The 20,000-nt window shown below is 46.8% G+C and overlaps 1 protein-coding gene across 1 annotated transcript in view; it reads left to right on the top strand.

The window, feature by feature from the left end:
- Positions 1 to 20,000, top strand: part of LOC311243029 (teneurin-2-like) — a gene marked incomplete at both ends in the record, with an annotated part of 205,542 nt that overhangs the window by 108,331 nt on the left and 77,211 nt on the right.

The raw sequence follows: 20,000 nt of genomic DNA on the forward strand, positions 1-20,000 counted from the left end.
TAAGGCTGTCAAAGTTAACGCGGTATTAACGCGTTATAGCCCGATTCTATTAACGCCACTATTTTGTTTAACTCACTTTTAAGAAACCTTTTTTTATTTAATTATTATTTTTTTTTTACTAGACTCAGGTGTATTATTGATGCTCTCATTGATACTATGTTTGTTTCTGAAGTGTGTGTGTGTGTGTGTGTGTGTGTGTGTGTGTGTGTGTGTGTGTGTGTGTGTGTGTGTGTGTGTGTGTGTGTGTGTGTGTGTGTGTGTGTGTGTGTGTGTGTGCATGTGTGTGTGTGTGTGTGTGTGTGTGTGTGTGTGTGTGTGTGTGTGTGTGTGAGATATATATAGAGAGAGGGGGGTGAGAGAGATGAGGAAGGGGCAATAGAGAAAGAGAGCTGGGAGAGTGTGTGTGTGAGAGAGAGGGGGGGGTATGTGATTACTCAGCCCTTGTGTGGGTGAATGTAACAAGTTCCTAACGTTTTCTTTCCCCTATTAGTTCATGCACACTTTATTCATTGTTTTAAATTATTATTTTCTTTTAAGTTATTTTGTGCATCACTCTGTTTTGAATTTGATGCAAATTTGCAATGCATGAGGGTAATCCTTTTGTGTTAAATGGCTGCATAAAGCAAGCATTTGTTGACTCTCATGTTGATAAGAGTATTAAAACTTGTGATCTAAGTGATCTGAAAGACCACATCATTGTACCTCTTCTTCACAAACTAACTTCCTCTAAATTATCGGAGAGACCACATCATTGTACCTCTTCATCACAAACTAACTTCTTCTAAATTATCTGAGAGGCCACATCATTGTACCTCTTCATCACAAAATAAAACTCAAGAGGAGAGCTTAAAATGTGTATGATTGTCTTAAAATAAGTCTATGCTGCTTTAAAGCGTGCATTGACCATGAATGGAAGGTTATGTATATAACCTAGTTATATGTGTACTGGCTAAGCGTCCCGCTCTTAAGCCTATCGAGATATACCTCATCTCATGTACCTATTGTACTCCATCAACGAAAAAAACAAGTACACCCACACCTGCCGGGTCCCGCCCCTATGGAGGCGTAGCCTATAAGACAGTAGGCATGGTCACCAAACACTCTTCCTCGCCAAAAATCCCGTTTCCAGTAAAAGATCCCTCAAAAAGGGAACTCGGGGCCGCTTAAGAGCGGGACGCTTAGCCAGTACTCATATAACTAGGTTATATACATAACCTTCCGTTATATTATCGTACTTGGCCATCGCGTCCCGCTCTTAAGCCTTTCGAGATATGGGGTAGAGCGGACGCGAGGCCCGACAAATGTACCCCCTGAGGACCCGTAAGCCCACATCAAGGGGTTGGGGAGCCCCGTCACCCCATCCTTCCTAATGAAGGGGGGGCGCAGTCAACTCCACCTGAGTGCGAGCAAGAGGGAACTAGAACCCCTTGAACACACAGCACAGGCGGAACCACGTGTGACCTAACACACTGTGGCCCATACCCACACACTCCTGCTACCCTACCAAAGGACGGGAAGCAGGAAAGGCCACAGACCCCAGAACTGCCTGGGAGTCAGAACCCCCGGTCATGTCCATGAGGTAAAACCTTACAAAGGGGCCCGGGGAGGATCATGAAGCTGCAGCACAGATGTCCTCCACCAAGGCCCCACCCAGCAGAGCGGCAGAGGCAGCCACCCCACGAGTGGAGTGCGCCTTGACGCCCCCAGGGGGATCCAGCCCGGCCAACGTGTAGCAGAGGGCAATGCCCTCACACAACCAATGGGACAGGTGTTGTTCGATAGTGCCTTACCGGCATGAGAACCACCGTGACAGACAAAAAGCTGATCAGTGACCCCGAGGTCCTGAGTACGGCTGAGGTAATTCCCAAAGCACGGACCGGACATGACAGGTGAAGGCCCGCATCTAACTCACTAGCGTGAGGAGGCGGATAAAACGCCTGAACCACAATATCCCTGGAGCGGAAGAACTCCGGATATTTACAGGCACGAAGGCAGGATTAGGCCGCATAGTGGCACCGCAATCGGAACGAAAGACAGGCACTCTGGTCGTACCGAGAGAGCACAAAGCACACCCACGCGTTCAGCGGAGGTGACGGCCAGCAAGGACGCGGTCTTGAACGACAGCTGTTCCAACGGCGCTTGCTCAAGAGGCTCAAACGGGGCCAAGGACAACCGACGAGGACCAATTGAAGATCCCAACTCGGAGCCAAAGAGCGTTGCACCGGCTTAACGCGTCGAGCGCCAAGCAGGAAACGCTTCACAAGAGGGTGGCTGAACAAGACATCCCCCTCAAATCCCTCATGATAGGAGGATATAGCTGCTGCATATACCCTCACCGTCGAAGCCGACAGTCTATCAAGGAGAGACTGGAGGTAACTAAGGACAGCATCCAGGGGGCAGGAGACTGGGTCCCGGCCCCCCGCCTTACACCACACTTGGAACATACGCCATCTGCCCGCGTAAAGCGCGACAGTGGAGGGAGCATGCGCATTGCGGATGGTATCAACCACAGAAGGGTCCATCCTCTCCAGACTACCAGTAGCTGGATCAGGACCGGGAACCACACAGCTGCGCCCCGGTCCGGCGCCATCAGGATCAAGAACCTGCGCTCCTCAACGTACCCGTCCCAACAACTGACCTAACAGATGCATGGGGAAGAATCCCAGGCGGCACGGCATCGGTCCCAGACCTGCCTGGCTATGTCCGGACGTAATCCCCACCCGTCAGGATGAGGACCGCCCGTGACAGTACACCTGTACCCACATTCACCCTGCTGGGGATGTGGGGAGCCCTCAGGCCGCGCAGATGGAGGACGCCCATAGCCAGCCGCCCGCCGCCTGGTGCAGACGGGGGGAGCGTACTCCTCCCTGTCTGTCGATATACGACACTGACGTCGTATTGTCCATCCTGATCAACACCGATTGAGGACCAGAAGGACCGCTTTCAATACCAACACATTGAACGTAGCGCAGACCGGGCAGCATGGTTTGCCAGCTGCCCCCTGCTGCGTTGGCCCGACGCGTCACCAGCGAGGGAGGCGTTGGTGAAAAACGTGACGTGAGACAGCGCCGTAACCGTCCCAGTCGACAACACGCTCCGAGAGGGATACCCATAGCCCTCCAACCGTTGACTGGGAAGAGGAGTACTCTACTTCCAGTCTACAGCAAACCCCAGGCTGGTAGGGACCTGCCTGGTACGAGACCCGACGATCCACCTCGACCGCGAAGGACCAGAACGTTGTCAGGGCAGAATACACTTCGTAACCCCTGACGACGCAGAGGCCCCAGTGCGGCCTCCACGCACTTGGTGAAGATGCGGGGAGCCAGAGAAAAAACCGAACGGCAGCCTCTGGTACTCATACGCTAACCCTGCAAAGGAAGCGTAGGTAAGCCCTAGGATGGAAGATCGGAGAAATGCGAATACGCATTCTACAGGTCTATTGAGGAGAACCAGACCCCCACCTGACAGTGTTCAACAGGTAGGAGACGATCCAAAAAATGCAGAACCTTCCCATGGGACAGGTCCAGCATCGGTCTGACACCCCCCCCCCTCCCGATTTCTCAGGCACCAGAGAACACCGGGAGGAGAACGCCACGACAATGGCTTGCTTCGTCCACAGAGATTGGATCTCGTTGACCAGAGCTGTCACTGCTGGTGACCCTGACAATAGGGTCTGTACCAAACCCGAAAACGGGCGGGGTTGTGTAAACACAAGTCCCCGCCTCAGCGTTCTCTCCATCCACCTCGACATATGGTACTGCCGTAGTCATATGTGATGACACTCCCAACGCACCCGCCGCCATGTGGCGCAGGTCCGCCAGGAACTGTAGATAGTCGACCCGGTCCCACCCGCTGTGCGTAGCCAACCCTGGACCTTTGCGAGCAGAGCGTTCCGTGGAGTCGGGTCGGAACCCGACACTACCCACGAGGCAATCGCACCCAAGGGGGGACCCTGACAGAAAGGGCCGGTTTGATACGGGGGAAGCTGACATCAATCCAGGTGACAAAAGCCCCCCCACTGAACACCCCTCCAGAGCATGCTGAGGAGTTGTTCTGCAGCCGGACATGCAAGGCGTGAGGACCCCATGGGCCTACACACCGTAGCCCTGCAGTGATATTACTACCACCTAAATCACGCGCACCTCTTCATTTCAGACCATTGCCGATCTCGCAGGAGTGGGAGGTACCAACATGACACCTGGCCTGGCGAAGGCGAGGCCGGGGAAGCCCGCACTGTGTGCCTTAAAAGGTTTCGAGCCCCCCTGCTGACAACACTTATAGTTGACAGACGTAACACCAGGCTCAACCAACACAGCTTATGGTGTGGGAGCCGCTTGACAGCACAACATTCTCACGGACAGACCCAGGCCCATGAGAAGCAAAAAGTTGGGCCGCCCGCGCTTCAACGAAGGCACGCGGCCCGCAGCCAAAGGAAACAATCAGAGCCGCCTTTTTCCGCTGGTGTTGGGGGAGGGAGTGACCGGAGAGCGGGCTGCTTGCGGCAGGACGGTGACGGCTTGTTGTTCAAGTCGAGCCCGTCCAACATGGCCGATCCCTCGGCCGCCAAGGCTGTCGGCCTTGTGGACACCTGTCGATTCAACGCCCAGGATACCTCTGGCGGGGGAAAAATATGGCCACCTGTCGAGGGCCTCGTCATCGCCGCTGACGAGGCCGTGCTCTCTCTTCTTCTGGCTGCGCGGTGTGAGGCGGTGTGGGGCCTAGGACAATACCGCCCGCGCTCCAGCAGAAGACCAAAATCCCCTGCGGAGAGGGGAACCCTGAGCAGTTATAGCTTGCGGCTAGGTCAAAGCTAATAACGTCAACAACCTCACGCGATGTGTCGACGTCGGCTGGCCCTCAAGGCCCCGCCACCAGACACAATTTTTTTTTTATAGAAAAAACAGCAATTCGAACACAGTTCTAATCGCTGCCAATTCCATACCGTGGCGGTACAGGCTTTAGCAGCCCACCAGCCACTCGCCAGGCCGACCCGCCCATGGTGTGCACCATGAAGGGGTTAAATGAATAAAAGAACTAACACCACAAAATACTGTAGAATGAGCAAGCCCATATACACTAGGGATGTGCATCTCCTCACTGAGGCCGATGCGATGTGCATCTCGATACGGTGCCAACGATACGATACATTAACGATACATTTGAAGCACCGTGCGATGCGATGCGATATGATTCACCCCCTGTTGAGATACGATACGATTCGATACGATTTGATTCAACATAATGCGATTCGGGGCGATACGATGCGATTCAACACGATGCAAAATAATAATAATAAATAATACAATTTTATGGTATGACAGAGGATTTGGTTGTATTCCTTATATGCAGCTTATATTATTATTAAAAATAAAAGAATCTACTGTAAGACAATTTATATAAAAACTCTTGGGTGCCTAAGAAGACTTTTGCATAAACTGTCTTTTCTATCCACTTTAGCTAAAAACACACGAGAGAGAGAGAGGAGAGAGAGAGAGAGAGAGAGAGAGAGAGAGAGAGAGAGATAGAGAGAGAGAGAGAGAGAGAGAGAGAGAGCCCCTCCCCGTCTGAGCGGCCGTCGACAGTTGATGATGTCACACACTAGACTAGGTCACTAGGATGCGTCAGATACTTTCCGACCGTAGCATTATTGTCAACAACACGGAGCTGGATGGATTGCATGAAGCGATATAATTAAGAAATGAATAACCAATAAATGTGAAGTTATCTTTGAACCCCTGTTGTCAAGCGTCTTCAATATACCCCCCCCCCCTCCTCACTAATGTTACTGGTGTTGCAGAGTCACTTTAGTTAGACACTAGTTTAGCGTTAGCTGAACGGCTAACTGGCGTTAGCCAGAGACTACTAGCGTTAGCATGTTGGGCAATTCTATTCATGTCTCCTCGACTTCCACTGTTTGTTGATAACTGTGACGCGGCTCTCGCCTTATGTAGTAGCAAAGCAATAGTATCTGCTGTGTGTGTGTGCAGTCACAGTGCACTGCTGACGAGTGGATGAGAGGAAATTATATCAATGCATCGGTTTTGACCGGTGCAAAGACGCTACAACAAGATGCATCGCGAGTTCAGCCTGACATTTTGCCGACGCGGACTTATTCCACCGGTGCACTTGCATCGTCAACGTGTATGCCGGCGCACCGATGCAAATCGATGAATCGTCACATCACTAATATACACAACGTTAAGGGGAGGCGGACCAGAGAGAACCAGTCCCGCATTCATTCAAAATATTCACAACAGCACACCAGCCCCAGCTTAGCCCATTTACCAAAAAAGGTAAACAAAGCCCCCCCCGCACTACTCCCCCAATAGACACTGATTGACCGTCAGCATGAATGGTTGAGAGAAGAGAAAGCTGTAGCATAGACAGACCTTCTCATAGCAGAGAGACAGAACAAAACAGTAGCCCACTACACTACTATAGCATAGCGTTCAACGCTACTATGGACAGAAAACAGTCAGCTGAGCCACAACACGGGCCGCCGTTAAGTCCCATCCTGCAGTAGTATAGCTCTACTGCCACCCGCCGAGCCTCAAGCATCGGCTCCCAGGTGGGAACACCGTTCAACAAACCCCGCCGGGACACAGGAGTAACGCTACCTGGCTAGGCTACCTAGCCACGGCCTACCCTGTTGTCAACCCATTTACCCGTAAAAAAGGTAAATAGGACTCAGCAAAACCCCCACATCAGCTACCGACTGACCTTCATTGATGAACCGGGCAAGAGGAGGGAAAAGCGACAACATCCCACGGTGGAGACATTAGAACAGCGTAGCAGTAGTGTTAGCATGTAGCATTAGCATGTAGCGTTAGCATTAGTTGTTTAACAGCACGCTTCCAGGACCGTTTGGAACCCGTTCACTGCAGTGAAACGTCCACCAAACCATCCCGCCCCTGGCGCCGACACACAACATGGTTGTGTAACAAAACAACCCAGCATTACTAACACTAATACCCATGCCTGATGACACAGGGCCTACCTGTGTACAAGCCGGCTCGATAGCCAACCTTGCACGCTGCTCCTGGATCTGCTGTCACCAGACGAGGAAACATCAGAATAGGCCCGACGTGTCGCTGAAACATGCCCAGAAGATTCCAGGGGTAAGCAAACCTCCGGTAAACTTTCAACATTACGCAATTTCTCATAATCTTTTCATAACAACTACTTTACATAAGGTGCACTGCGACCGTTATGATGGAAACGAAAATAGAGGAAGAGTGTTTGGTGACCATGCCTACTGTCTTATAGGCTACGCCTCCATAGGGGCGGGACCCGGCAGGTGTGGGTGTACTTGTTTTTTTCGTTGATGGAGTACAATAGGTACATGAGATGAGGTATATCTTGATATGCTTAAGAGCGGGACGCGATGGCCAAGTACGATAATATAACTACATATCCCATAATGCATGTCGATTATGTGACCCGCAAAGTGACACCGTGTAGATCAGTGTTTAACTGCGATTTCACCAACAAGTCCAATTGAGAACATTGAAAAGTTGATGCAGATGGAAGGCAGTTTCAAGAAAGATGGGAAAGTGAATACATGTTTGTGCTTCAAGGATAAAAAAAACGGTATGTCTTTTGTGTTATGAGGCAGCGCAGGTCGTCAAAGAGTACAATCATAGCCTGTATTTGATCATATCTTTATCATCATATTCATATTATTTACTTGAATAGTTTGATAATTTAGTAATATGGGGTTCTTAACCTGATAAATTAAAAGGATTTATGTTCAAATAACAGTTAGCAATAAGCTAACATGTATTTTTACATCTATGCAAATGCAGTAATATGTGTAACTTGAATAAGTAATAAATACAGAAACAATATGTTTAACATTATGTAAAGTAGTAGTTACATTTATTTTACATTATATTGCATTTACATGTACACTGTCTGTATCCCTTTGAAGGCAACCATAATGCTGATATGGCCCTCGGTGAAAATGAGTTTGACACCCCTGCTCTAGATGATCTTAGAGAGCTCTGTGGGGCTTTGATCTAATGTAGGCTTGAATATCCCTTATGGTCATACCCGCTGCCACAGTGGTTTCTTATGATGATCAATCACAGTCAAAACTGAATGATTGGTGCAAACCATATACCATTCAGTATCTCCCTTCTGTCTCCTCCATCCCTCGTTGCGATGGCATCCTAGCTTGCTTGCACATACAGTACTAGCTGGTCTGTCTTACAATTTCTCTGTCTACCTGCAATTCCGCCCCGTATTCCCTGAAACTCACAGCATTAAATCACACACCAAGCACACATGCTTGTTTGTTGAAATGCCAACATGAAAAATCAACCCTGTCTTTATAAAAAAAAACATTTAATGCTTAATCTGTAGTTAAAAACGCTCACTGTCGTCATCTACTTCTTCCGCAGAATTTTGATCAGAGGCGCTACCATGGAAACGGATATGAAAATCTAGTTTTTTTGTAGTGTGTAGCTGTTACGACCCTGGCTCAAGGCCCGCAACCTATGTGCAAAACCGACACCAAAACCTGTGTATTAACTCAAGTGCTACTATATTAAGGAATTACTAGTGTAAGCTAAAAGGATAAGGACTGGAAGAACATGACAATCTATCTGGTAACCCACACTCTTCTAAACACAGACCCTGCATGTGTGTGTGCCTGGCTGGTTTTAAACCTCCCAGCAGGTAACCAATCAGCACTAATTAACTAAGTGGCAGCCCTCACCTACATGCCCCGTGACACAGAGTGATCAGGCCTCTAGTACATAACACCTCCCCCACCAAACTGGTTGCCCAAGAGGCAACCACTACACAACAACCCATAGACAAAACAAAAAAAACAACTGTGACCCCTTAGTTGTCAGGGCCACTACCACAACAGTGATAACGGGTACCACAAACACCGGTACTATGATCGTGAGAGGGCGTCTGCTAGCACGTTGTCCCTCCCACGAATGTGGCGAATATCCAAGTTATACGCCTGGAGGAACAAACTCCATCGCATCAAACGATGGTTCGAGTTCAACATGCTGCGAAGAAAAACCAAAGGGTTATGGTCTGTATACACAACAAGGGGTAAACTGGAGGATCCAACGTAAACATCAAAATGGTTCAAGGCAAGAACCAAAGCGAGCGCCTCCTTCTCTATAGTAGAGTAGTGCAGTTGATGCCTGTCAAACTTTTTAGAAAAGTAGCACACTGGGTGCTCCACCTCTAATGCATCCTCTTGCAGGAGGACGGCTCCAGCACCGAGGTCACTAGCATCCACTGCCAACTTGAATGGCAGTTGAAAATCGGGAGCTGACAGAACGGGAGCGCTAATCAGAATACCCTTGATGCTCTCAAAAGACTGTTGACAAGTCTCAGTCCACACGAAAGGTACCTTAGGACTGAGCAGATTGGTCAAAGGGGCAACAACAGAAGCAAAGTTCCTACAGAAACTCCTATAGTACCCTGCCATACCTAGGAAGCGCTTTAACTCCCGCCTGGTGATGGGAGCAGGGAAGCCCACTATAGCCTCCACCTTAGCTGTAATGGGGCACACATGCCCACGTCCAACCACCTTACCCAGGTAGGTAACCGTGGCCTGTCCAAATTCACATTTCGCAAGGTTAACTGTCAAGTTAGCATCACCCAACCGCTTGAACACTTCCGCCAGATGCTCCACATGTTGTGACCAAGAGGAACTGTGGATAACCAGGTCATCCAGATATGCCTCACAGAACGCTACTCCGGCCAGGACCTTGTTCACTAGCCGCTGAAACGTCGCTGGGGCATTTCGCATGCCAAAGGCCATCACTGTATACTGGCAGAAACTCTCTGGTGTGACAAAAGCGGATATCTCACGTGCTCGCGGAGTAAGCGGAACCTGCCAGTATCCCTTCAGCAAATCCAATTTACTTACAAAGGCTGCTGAACCCACCCGATCGATACAGTCGTCCATCCGAGGAAGAGGGTACGAGTCCGGCTTGGTTACTGCATTAACTTTACGGAAGTCAGTACAGAACCGATGAGTGCAGTCTGGCTTATCAACAAGCAGGCAGGGGGAGCTCCACGCACTAGAGCTGGGCTCCGCAATGCCATGTCTCACCATATAGTCTACTTCCTTACTCAAGATCCGTCGTTTTTCCGGATTCACCCTGTAGGCATGTTGCTTAATTGGCCCTGCACTACCAACATCAATGTCGTGCTCGAGTACATTAGTACGACTAGGGACATCAGAAAACAAACGTGTATGCTGTCTAAGTAGGCGCACCACATCCGCACGCTCAGGAAGTGGCAAGTACGACAGGTGTGAGTCCAAGTCACCTAGTATCTGGGTGTTTGGCAACCTGCCCTGAGAAATAGGAGATGCAGAAACTGTCAGAATAGCCACAGGCTTGACCCCTGACTGGTCCATCTGAGCCCTATCATTGTACGCCTTCAACATATTGACGTGACATAATCTACTCTTGCGCCTGCGGTCGGGAGTTTTAATCAAGTAGTCGACCTCACCAACTTTGCGCTCAATGGAGTATGGCCCACTGTATTTAGCCTGTAATGCAGACCCAAGAATAGGCGAGAGAACCAACACCTTGTCTCCCGGTGAGAACACCCTATGTCGGGCCCGCCTATCATACCACACCTTCATTTTTCCTTGGGCTACCTTTAGGTTCTCTTTCGCTAGTTCACATGCTCTACTAAGCTTAAGCCTGAAGTCACACACATAGTCCAACAAATTAGTAGAGGAAGGAGTCTGGTCAGCCAACCACTTTTCCTTCAGCAGTTTCAAAGGACCCCTCACTGTGTGGCCGAACACCAGCTCAGCCGGGCTGAATCCAAGAGACTCCTGGGTTACCTCCCTAGCAGCAAACAGAAGCAAAGGAATTCCATCATCCCAGTCTTTGTCGAACTCCGTACAATATGCCCGCAGCATTGTTTTGATAGTCTGGTGAAATCTCTCCAGCGCCCCCTGGGACTCTGGATGATAGGCAGAGGAAGGGCAATGCTGGATAGACAACTGCTGGAGGACCTGAGCAAAGAGACGGGACATGAAGTTAGACCCTTGATCTGATTGAATGACCTTTGGTAGACCAAACGTCGAAAAAAACCTAACCAGAGCTTTGGATATAGCTGGGGCTGTGATCTTGCGTAAAGGAATGGCTTCAGGAAAACGGGTCGCTGCACACATAATAGTCAAAAGGTACTGGTTCCCTGTCTTAGTTCGAGGGAGGGGACCAACACAGTCAATGAGGATCCGCTCAAAAGGTTCCCCAACGGCAGGGATAGGCTGCAGAGGAGCCTGAGGGATCTTCTGGTTTGGTTTACCAACCACCTGACACACATGGCACGAGCGACAATATTGTGCCACATCTGACTTCAAACCAGGCCAACAAAAATGTCTCAGCACACGGTCATAAGTCTTCCTGACCCCCATGTGACCAGCAAGATCATGATCATGTGCTAGATGCAGTATATCAGGACGATACACGGCTGGAACAACAATCTGAAACACACTGCCCCAGTCATCCAGACTGGACAGGTTAGGTGGTGTCCACTTTCTCATGAGCACGTCATTGCTAACAAAGTATCCTTGAGACGTATCTACCATTGCATCCTCTAAAACCGCCTCTTCAAAGAGGGACGACAAGGAGACATCCTTGTTTTGCTCTAGTACCAACTGCTCATGAGACGGTATCACCTTACCAAAACCCTCATCAGGGCCACTTTTCAACTCAACAAAGAACGTGTCACTAAGTATCATATCACCATCTAAGTTAACAACCTCATGGGTGTCACATTTGACCTTTGACATTGCGCGTGTTACCGCACACACAGGAAACACTCCTGGATGCTTCTGTGCGAGCTCATCAGGAACCTCAGAAACTACAGGGACGGGAACTACAACTGGAGTAGCCAGCACTTTGCCACCGGCCAAATCGTTCCCTAGAATGAAGGACACCCCCTTTATGGGAATGTGAGAACACACTCCTACGACAACATTGCCTGATACTAAGGGAGAGTTTAGCGAGACCTCATGCAAAGGAGTATTCACAAAGCCTCCTCCAAAGCCCTGAACAATGGCACCGGAATGCAATGAAGAATCTTCCGAAAATGGCAAAATCCCATCCAGAATGAGAGACTGGAAAGCTCCTGTATCTCTCCATATTGTAATAGCCTGCCTTGATCCTAATGCACCAACCAGTGAAACAAAACCATCCATCATAAATGTTGAGGAGCCCTCTAGCTCCCTGTCTGCACCTTTGATACTTCGCACCCCACCCTCCAATGTCGGCATAGGTGTCCTGTCCATGATTTCTACCAGAGCCACCGTTTTTACATTTTTCTGCTTAAGCACAGGGCATCCAGCAACGATATGACCAGGCTCCTTACAGTAAAAACAGATAACCCCCTCTGGGAATGCACTAGCAGAGCCACCTTGCCTAGGAGTCGAAGTAAACCGACCAGCAGACACGGGTGCCGGGAACCGGCTCCCCTGAGAAGGACGCCTACTACCCCTGGACTCCACACGGCCCTCCTCTACAAAGACAGATTTGTGTGTTAACACAAACTCATCAGCCAAGACAGCAGCGTCGGCTATCTTCGATACCTTATGCTCATTTAGATGTGTGGACACGTTATCAGGAACACACCTTTTAAATTCCTCTAGGAGAACCAACTGTCTGAGCTGCTCCCTTGACTCTGCTTTCTGCGAGGTGCACCACCGGTCAAACAGGTTCTCCTTCTCTTTTCCAAATTCAACATAAGACTGCCCCTCCTGCCTACGATAACCTCTAAAACGCTGACGATAGGCCTCGGGGACCAACTCATAAGCCCTCAATATGGAAGCTTTAACAAGTTCATAATCAGCGCTTTGTTCAAGGGACAGAGCAGTGTAGGCTTCCTGTGCCCTACCAACCAAAACACATTGCAGCAGCAGTGTCCAGGCGGTATCAGGCCACTTCAATGTGGTTGCCACCCGTTCAAAAAGGGGGAAATATCTTTCCACGTCTTTCTCAAAAAACGGAGGCACCATCCTAATATTCCTGCCTACATCAAAACCGGAACGTGACTCTGGATGCAGAACACCCGCCTGTAAGGCAGCATGCTTATACTCAAGCTCCTTCTGCGCACGCTCGTGCTCCAGCAACATTTGTCTCTCCTTAAGCTCCCGCTCCTCTTTCCTCTCTTTAAGCTCACGCTCCTCTCTCCTCTCTCTCTCCTTAAGCTCACGCTCATGCTCACGCTCCTCTCTCCTCTCCTTAAGCTCACGCTCCTCTCTCCTCTCCTCACGCTCTTGGTGTAGCTGCCTCTCCTTAAACTCCAACTCTCTAACCCTCCATTCACCCTCTGCACCAGATAAAAGCGGAGACGCGTCAGACGAAGGAGGCTGCTCCACCCTCTCCTCAAGCACCTGCCCTCTAATGAGCAACACCCTTAAAGCACTCAAGGCAGATGGCTTCAACCGTTTCTCACTGGGAGAAAGCTCCACCTTGTAGTGTACAGCAAGCTCCAGAAGCTGTTCCTTGGAAAACCTCTCCAACAAGTCATGCGAAGGGAGATCAACAAAATCCCTAACGGAAGCCATCTTTCCTACACCAGCGCCACCACCCGTTCACCATAGAGTCACCAAAGAAACACCAAAGAACCACCGAAGAACGACTAAAGAACCACGACGAACCACTGAAGAACCATACTGAATGCCAAAGCCACTAATAACAACCATAAAGGGACGCTGTGGCAATGTGTGCTACGGAGCGCACATTTCAAGGATGTAAAAAAAACCAAAAAAAAAACCACACCCACCCTAAATAGACGTGACATACACTCAGGGTGTTAGGTGCTACCAGGTATGCTCAACAAACACTCAAACAAACAAAACAAAATAAATCCAACAAACAATTCCAAACAGGTGCGCCTTCTAACCTGATGTGACCACATATGCTTCTACGTCTAAACTGCAGGAAAAAAAAAAAAAAAAAACCCGGCCTACCACATGTCTACCCTAAGAAACACTAATTCAAGCCCTACCACACTACCTTTTCTGTTTCCTGGCCGCCCTAACCTACCTACCCTTAAACTAATGCCCTGTAGACCTAACTTTCTTCAACCACACCTGCTACCAGTCAAAGATCATATACAATCATTTCATTGACCGCCCCAGGAGTACGTGGTGCACCGGACGCTAACCCACAACCAGAAAATAATGTCCCTATCTACATGTGGTGCCTACTAAACTATATATTTTAACAGCATAAGTAGTCACATCAAATTACAAACAAACACGGCATACTCACCTGTTTGATGAAATGGCTCAGCCCCCACGTTACACCAAATGTAACGAACACCACCCAAACCATAATATGATGACACCCCGTGCAACACAAAAAAAAAAAACACCAAACAAAGTTCTAGGGGTAAAAGATCCCGGATGAGCGCCCAATTGTTACGACCCTGGCTCAAGGCCCGCAACCTATGTGCAAAACCGACACCAAAACCTGTGTATTAACTCAAGTGCTACTATATTAAGGAATTACTAGTGTAAGCTAAAAGGATAAGGACTGGAAGAACGTGACAATCTATCTGGTAACCCACACTCTTCTAAACACAGACCCTGCATGTGTGTGTGCCTGGCTGGTTTTAAACCTCCCAGCAGGTAACCAATCAGCACTAATTAACTAAGTGGCAGCCCTCACCTACATGCCCCGTGACACAGAGTGATCAGGCCTCTAGTACATAACAGTAGCTAGACATGCAATTTCATGTCGGCAATTTGGGGCGGATACGAGCGAGATGGCGGGTAGACAGTGAAATGATAAGACATCCTCTGTGGACCAGCTGTACAGTCGTCTCCAGTTCCAAACGCATTTCTCTTTAGTGTAGAAAGATGAATGGCGGCTTCTCCCGCCATTTGGGTCATTCTACCACCGGGTGACGACTGTATACAAGCAGGCTGGGTCGCTGCCGTGTCTGTCCATCCTCCTCCTTCGACTTCCTTCTCAATCCACCCTCTTTCTCCACCTCCTCATCCTTCCTTCCTCTCCTCCCACCCCATTTGATCCACTGAAGATCTCCTCTGGCCCCGCCCTCCCCATCAGCCCTCTATTGATTCCATCCTCCCAATGAAAACAAACAACCAATCAGCCTGTCATAATTCCTCTGTGGGAGGGGAGATGAGCTGAATGTCACGCACAGTGGGGCGGTGATGGACAGGGAAGAATCTGTAGATGGATATTACATTGGCATTTATGGTGTATATGATGTATATCATAATAATCACAACTACCTACCTCAAACTCTATTCTATATTCTACCCGTATAACTCTGTATGATTGCATGTTGTGCGACAGTCGTGCATGGGGGCCGACAGTGGCTCCGGAGGTAGAGTGGTCGTCTGGTAATCGGGAGCTTCCCGGTTAGATTCCTGTTCTTCCTGGGCAGCGTGTCTAAGTGTCCTTGAGCAAGACACTTAACTCTGCCGTCGGTGTGTCAATGTGTGAGTGAATGGGTGAATGAGAGGAACAAAAATTGTAAAGCCCTTTGGATAAAAGCGCTGTATAAATGCACCATTTACAATAGTGCTATATATACCGTATACATACATTTATATATTTATATTTGCATATATGCTTATACTCTATATATAAACATATCTGTCTGAATATACCTGCATATAATCCTTCTATATACCTATGCTGTATAGGCCTATATATATATATATACATACATATATGCTGTCAAAGTTAACGCGGTATTAACGCCTTATCGCCCGATTATATTAACGCCACTATTTTTTTTAACTCACGATTAATTTTTTTTTTTTTTTTACTAGACTTCACTCAGGTGTATTATTGATGCTCTCATTGATACTATGTTTGTTTCTGAAGTGTGTGTGTGTGTGTGTGTGTGTGTGTGTGTGTGTGTGTGTGTGTGTGTGTGTGTGTGTGTGTGTGTGTGTGTGTGTGTGTGTGTGTGTGTGTGTGTGTGTGTGTGTGTGTGTGTGTGTGTGTGTGTGTGTGTGTGTGTGTGCGTGTGTGTGTGTGTGTGTGTGTGTGTGTGTGAGATATAGAGAGAGAAAGAGAGCTAGGAGAGTGTGTGTGTGTGAGAGAGAGAGGGGGGGGGGGTGATTACTCAGCCCTTGTGTGGGTGAATGTAACAAGTTTTCTTTCCCCTATTATTTCATGCACACTTTATTCATTGTTTTAAATTATTATTTTCTTTTAAGTTATTTTGTGCATCACTCTGTTTTGAATTTGATCCAAATTTGCAATGCATGAGGGTCATCCTTTTGTGTTAAATGGCTGCATAAAGCAAGAATTTGTTGACTCGCATGTTGATAAGAGTATTAAAACTTGGAACTTGAAAAAGATCCGTTTAAGGTAGATACATTTTTTTTTATGCGATTAATTTAATTAATCGCAAGTTAACTATGGACAATCATGCGATTAATCACGATTAAATATTGTTATCGCTTGACAGCACTAATATATATATATATATATTTATTCTTACAGTATATATGTATCCACATCTGTCTGTACATACCTGCATATATTTTACATATACAGCATTATTGTACATGCTAACATTATATGTGCTGTATAATGACAATACATTTGCATCTAATCTAATATAAGGCAGACATATACGCTGAGAGGTAATTATTTTAGTTTGATTAATGTTTAATGTTGTTTAATTGATTAATGTTTATTTTCTTGTAGGATACTGTGTAATGTGTGTAATATAATAGCATAAACAACAATAAAATAGCTCTAATTTACAACACAATAATCACAGTGTGGATGGTATGAGTATAAAGTGGCAGAATGTATTAAAAGGCTAATGTGAAGACATTGGTCTCATTCCCGAAAACGAGTCCTGAACGTGCTGGTAATATGTCTTAAGTGGCTAAAAAGGTCGCACAAATGATATTATCTGATATCTGCTTGGAGAATGGCATTCAGTCTTAAACTCAAAAGCGCGTTCCCGTTCAGCTCATTTGCATACAAAACAACGCCTCCATAGCTCCTTATAAGGCAACTGGTGACGTAGCTGTGTGAAATGGAATGGCGGAAGTGCTTTGCGAGTCTTGCAAGCCGCGTGATTACGAAACCTAGCATCAGTCAGTGCCAATCAGAGAGCGTCTCCGAGAAATGCGGCTAGGTTTCGTAATCACGCTTGCGCCCATCAAAACTAGATTAGATTAATGTATTGGCATCATATACAGCTCGCGGTACACACCTGCCACAGCGCGCGCACACACACACACACACACGCGCGCGCGCGCACGCAGTACTGTATATGAATGAATGAATGACATATAATATATATAGCCTACGGCGGGCGTAATGAATGAACGCAGTATGGCTTATTATTCCATAATTAAGCCTATAGGCTACTGTTCATTCGTAGGCGCACACAATACTTGTTATGAAATATTAATGCAGTCTATTCCAACTGATTAGCTTTAGTTCTTATTTATTTATCCACTGTCATTTCAGTGTTGGTGTATAGGCTATATAGTGTATTTCAATATAAGTTTAATTGATTAATGATATATTCGAAGGAATGCAGGTTTATAGCTATATCAACCCCCTCCAATGTACAGTAAATGACCAAGTATGGTTTTGTCAATATTCCAATGTACAGTTTTGCTTGTACAGTGTAAGTCTATCCCCCACCCACCCCTCCTACCCAACCTCCTCCAACAGTTTCTACGTCAAATGTACTCTCTTTTCTGGACTCTTTTTGTATCACAAACAGTACTGTATTTGCAAATCTGGTATGTCATAAATGTATAGATATAGCAGTACTGTCTATCTGTATGTCGTGTGTGTCATATATGTTATGATGAATTGAAAATGGGGGACCCTGATGTAAACAAGACAAAAGTCTTTCTCTGGTCTGCATCCCCTTATGTAATTGAGCTGTACTGTACTGTACCCATTCTGCAATCTGTTAATAAAGTTTTCAATCAATCAATCAAACAAAGGTCTGTCCCATTGTATACCAATCAATGGGATACATTGCATGTTGACCTGCATTCTTTCAAATGTATATAATTAATCATTAAACCAGATGTGTAACAAATAAGAAATACAAATTCCACAGAAGGCATTACATTATTATTATTTCCAATCATTTCACAATAATTGCATAATTGTGTTTGAATATCTGAGTAATTAAAGTAATTATACATTTGTCCAAAATAGCTGGTTCAGATATGGTTAAGCAGCTGCCCTGTGATCAGATGAATCGATATTATTTATTTTTCCGACATCAAATGTGTAATTTCTTATCGTACAAATATTGTCATATTTATTTTAATTATGATTAAGTAATTAATTCCAAGGAGGCCTGTAGCGTTGACGTGAAGGAATCACTATGAGAACACAGTCTGTCAAGTTATAATAACATTTTTAATTAGTCAATCAATCATGAGATTTGATCGTGGCTGAGAGCAGATTTAAGAGTGCACTCTTAAATCTGCTCTCAGCCACGATCAAATAAGATCTCAGGAAAGTTTAGGGACTCCCACTCCCAGCCCTAATATGTCTTAAATGGGCCGAAATCTGGCTAAGACGAAATTTTTTGTCGTAACTTCGTTCGGGAATGAGACCCATTATGTGTTTAGCTTACTTTTGAAAATATTTAGTGAGCTAGTAGATGATTGTAATAATAAATAGCTCTCTGAACGATGAACAACTACTGTACCGTAACCAGACCCCACGTTTCTTCCAGACTACATACCGACAGCCACTGCACAACAAATCATATATGTTTTCCCCTCATCTTTTCCAATGTACACCTACTTATTCAGTACCTTCCACTCCAATCCCACTAATGAAAACAGATGAGAACTCCACGAGCTAATAAACCAACCATTACCACTAACACACACACTCTCGCCGATAAACATTCTCTGGCATACAAGTAAATAGTGTTGGGATTTCAATGGCAGGGAAATAAATTACCTGTATACACAGCTCTGGGAAATGTCCTCTGATAAAGTGTAAACAGATTAAGCAGTTGGATGTTGTGGGAAATGAACGGGAGGATGAAGCGAGCTGTGCACTGTAGCAGATCGCCTAATAACTGGGGTCCCAGCCAGGGTCTCCGTCTGGCAACCTAAAGAGTAGCTTATTTTATTTTTTTAAACTCCATCGCTACCTGGATACACGGATCACACATTAAATCACACATTAAACACGAACCCATATTACTTAAACACACAAAACCAGAATGCGCACGTAACCCACAGACAAGCAATGACACAGAAATAAACAGACACAAGGCAACACAAGTAAGTAAGAAAATGGTCCTAGACAGGTAGGTCACGTAACAGTCAATAAACAATAAAGTCAATAAAGTTAAACCTAGACAGGTAGGTCACATAACAGTCAATAAACAATAAAGTCAATAAAGTTAAACCAAAAACCGGGCTTCACAATAAGTGTTGTGAGCCCTCTCTCTCTCTTCCCAATACAAATTTAAAGGACTAGTTCAGGTTTCAATGTCCAGTCACTCCTCTTCATAAACAAAACGAAACAAAATATCTTCGGCAAAAACAAACAAAACCAAAACAAACAGGACAACCGGTGGTGTAAAGACACCAACAGGCCGCTTCACATGTTTTTAAATGGAACGCGCCTCACAGCCACCTCAGGTGCCCTTGTCTGAGCTACAGATCAGCTCCTAGGAACTATTACACGCTATCTGTGGGGGGGGGGGGGGGAACTAACCACACAGAGACACAAGACTGATGAGGACGACGACATGAAACCACACGCAGACGCACACAGCAAGGACACGGTGACACAAAGCACGTGTTCAGAGGACACACGTGTGTATAGTAGGCTGGGTGATCTATGAGAAGCTAGTATCAGATAAGACTTACGGATGACATAGTCACAGAACGGTTCCTCGCTCTCCGCGTCGTCAAGGTAAACTGGAGGAGAAGGAACGGAGGACAGAAGGGAAGAGAAGAGGGCAAGAGGGAAAAGAGGAAACAGAAGAAAGGAAACAGA

Source organism: Notolepis coatsorum (genome assembly GCF_963971535.1).
Source record: "Notolepis coatsorum genome assembly, chromosome: 16".
In the NCBI taxonomy this organism is placed as follows: domain Eukaryota; kingdom Metazoa; phylum Chordata; class Actinopteri; order Aulopiformes; family Paralepididae; genus Notolepis; species Notolepis coatsorum.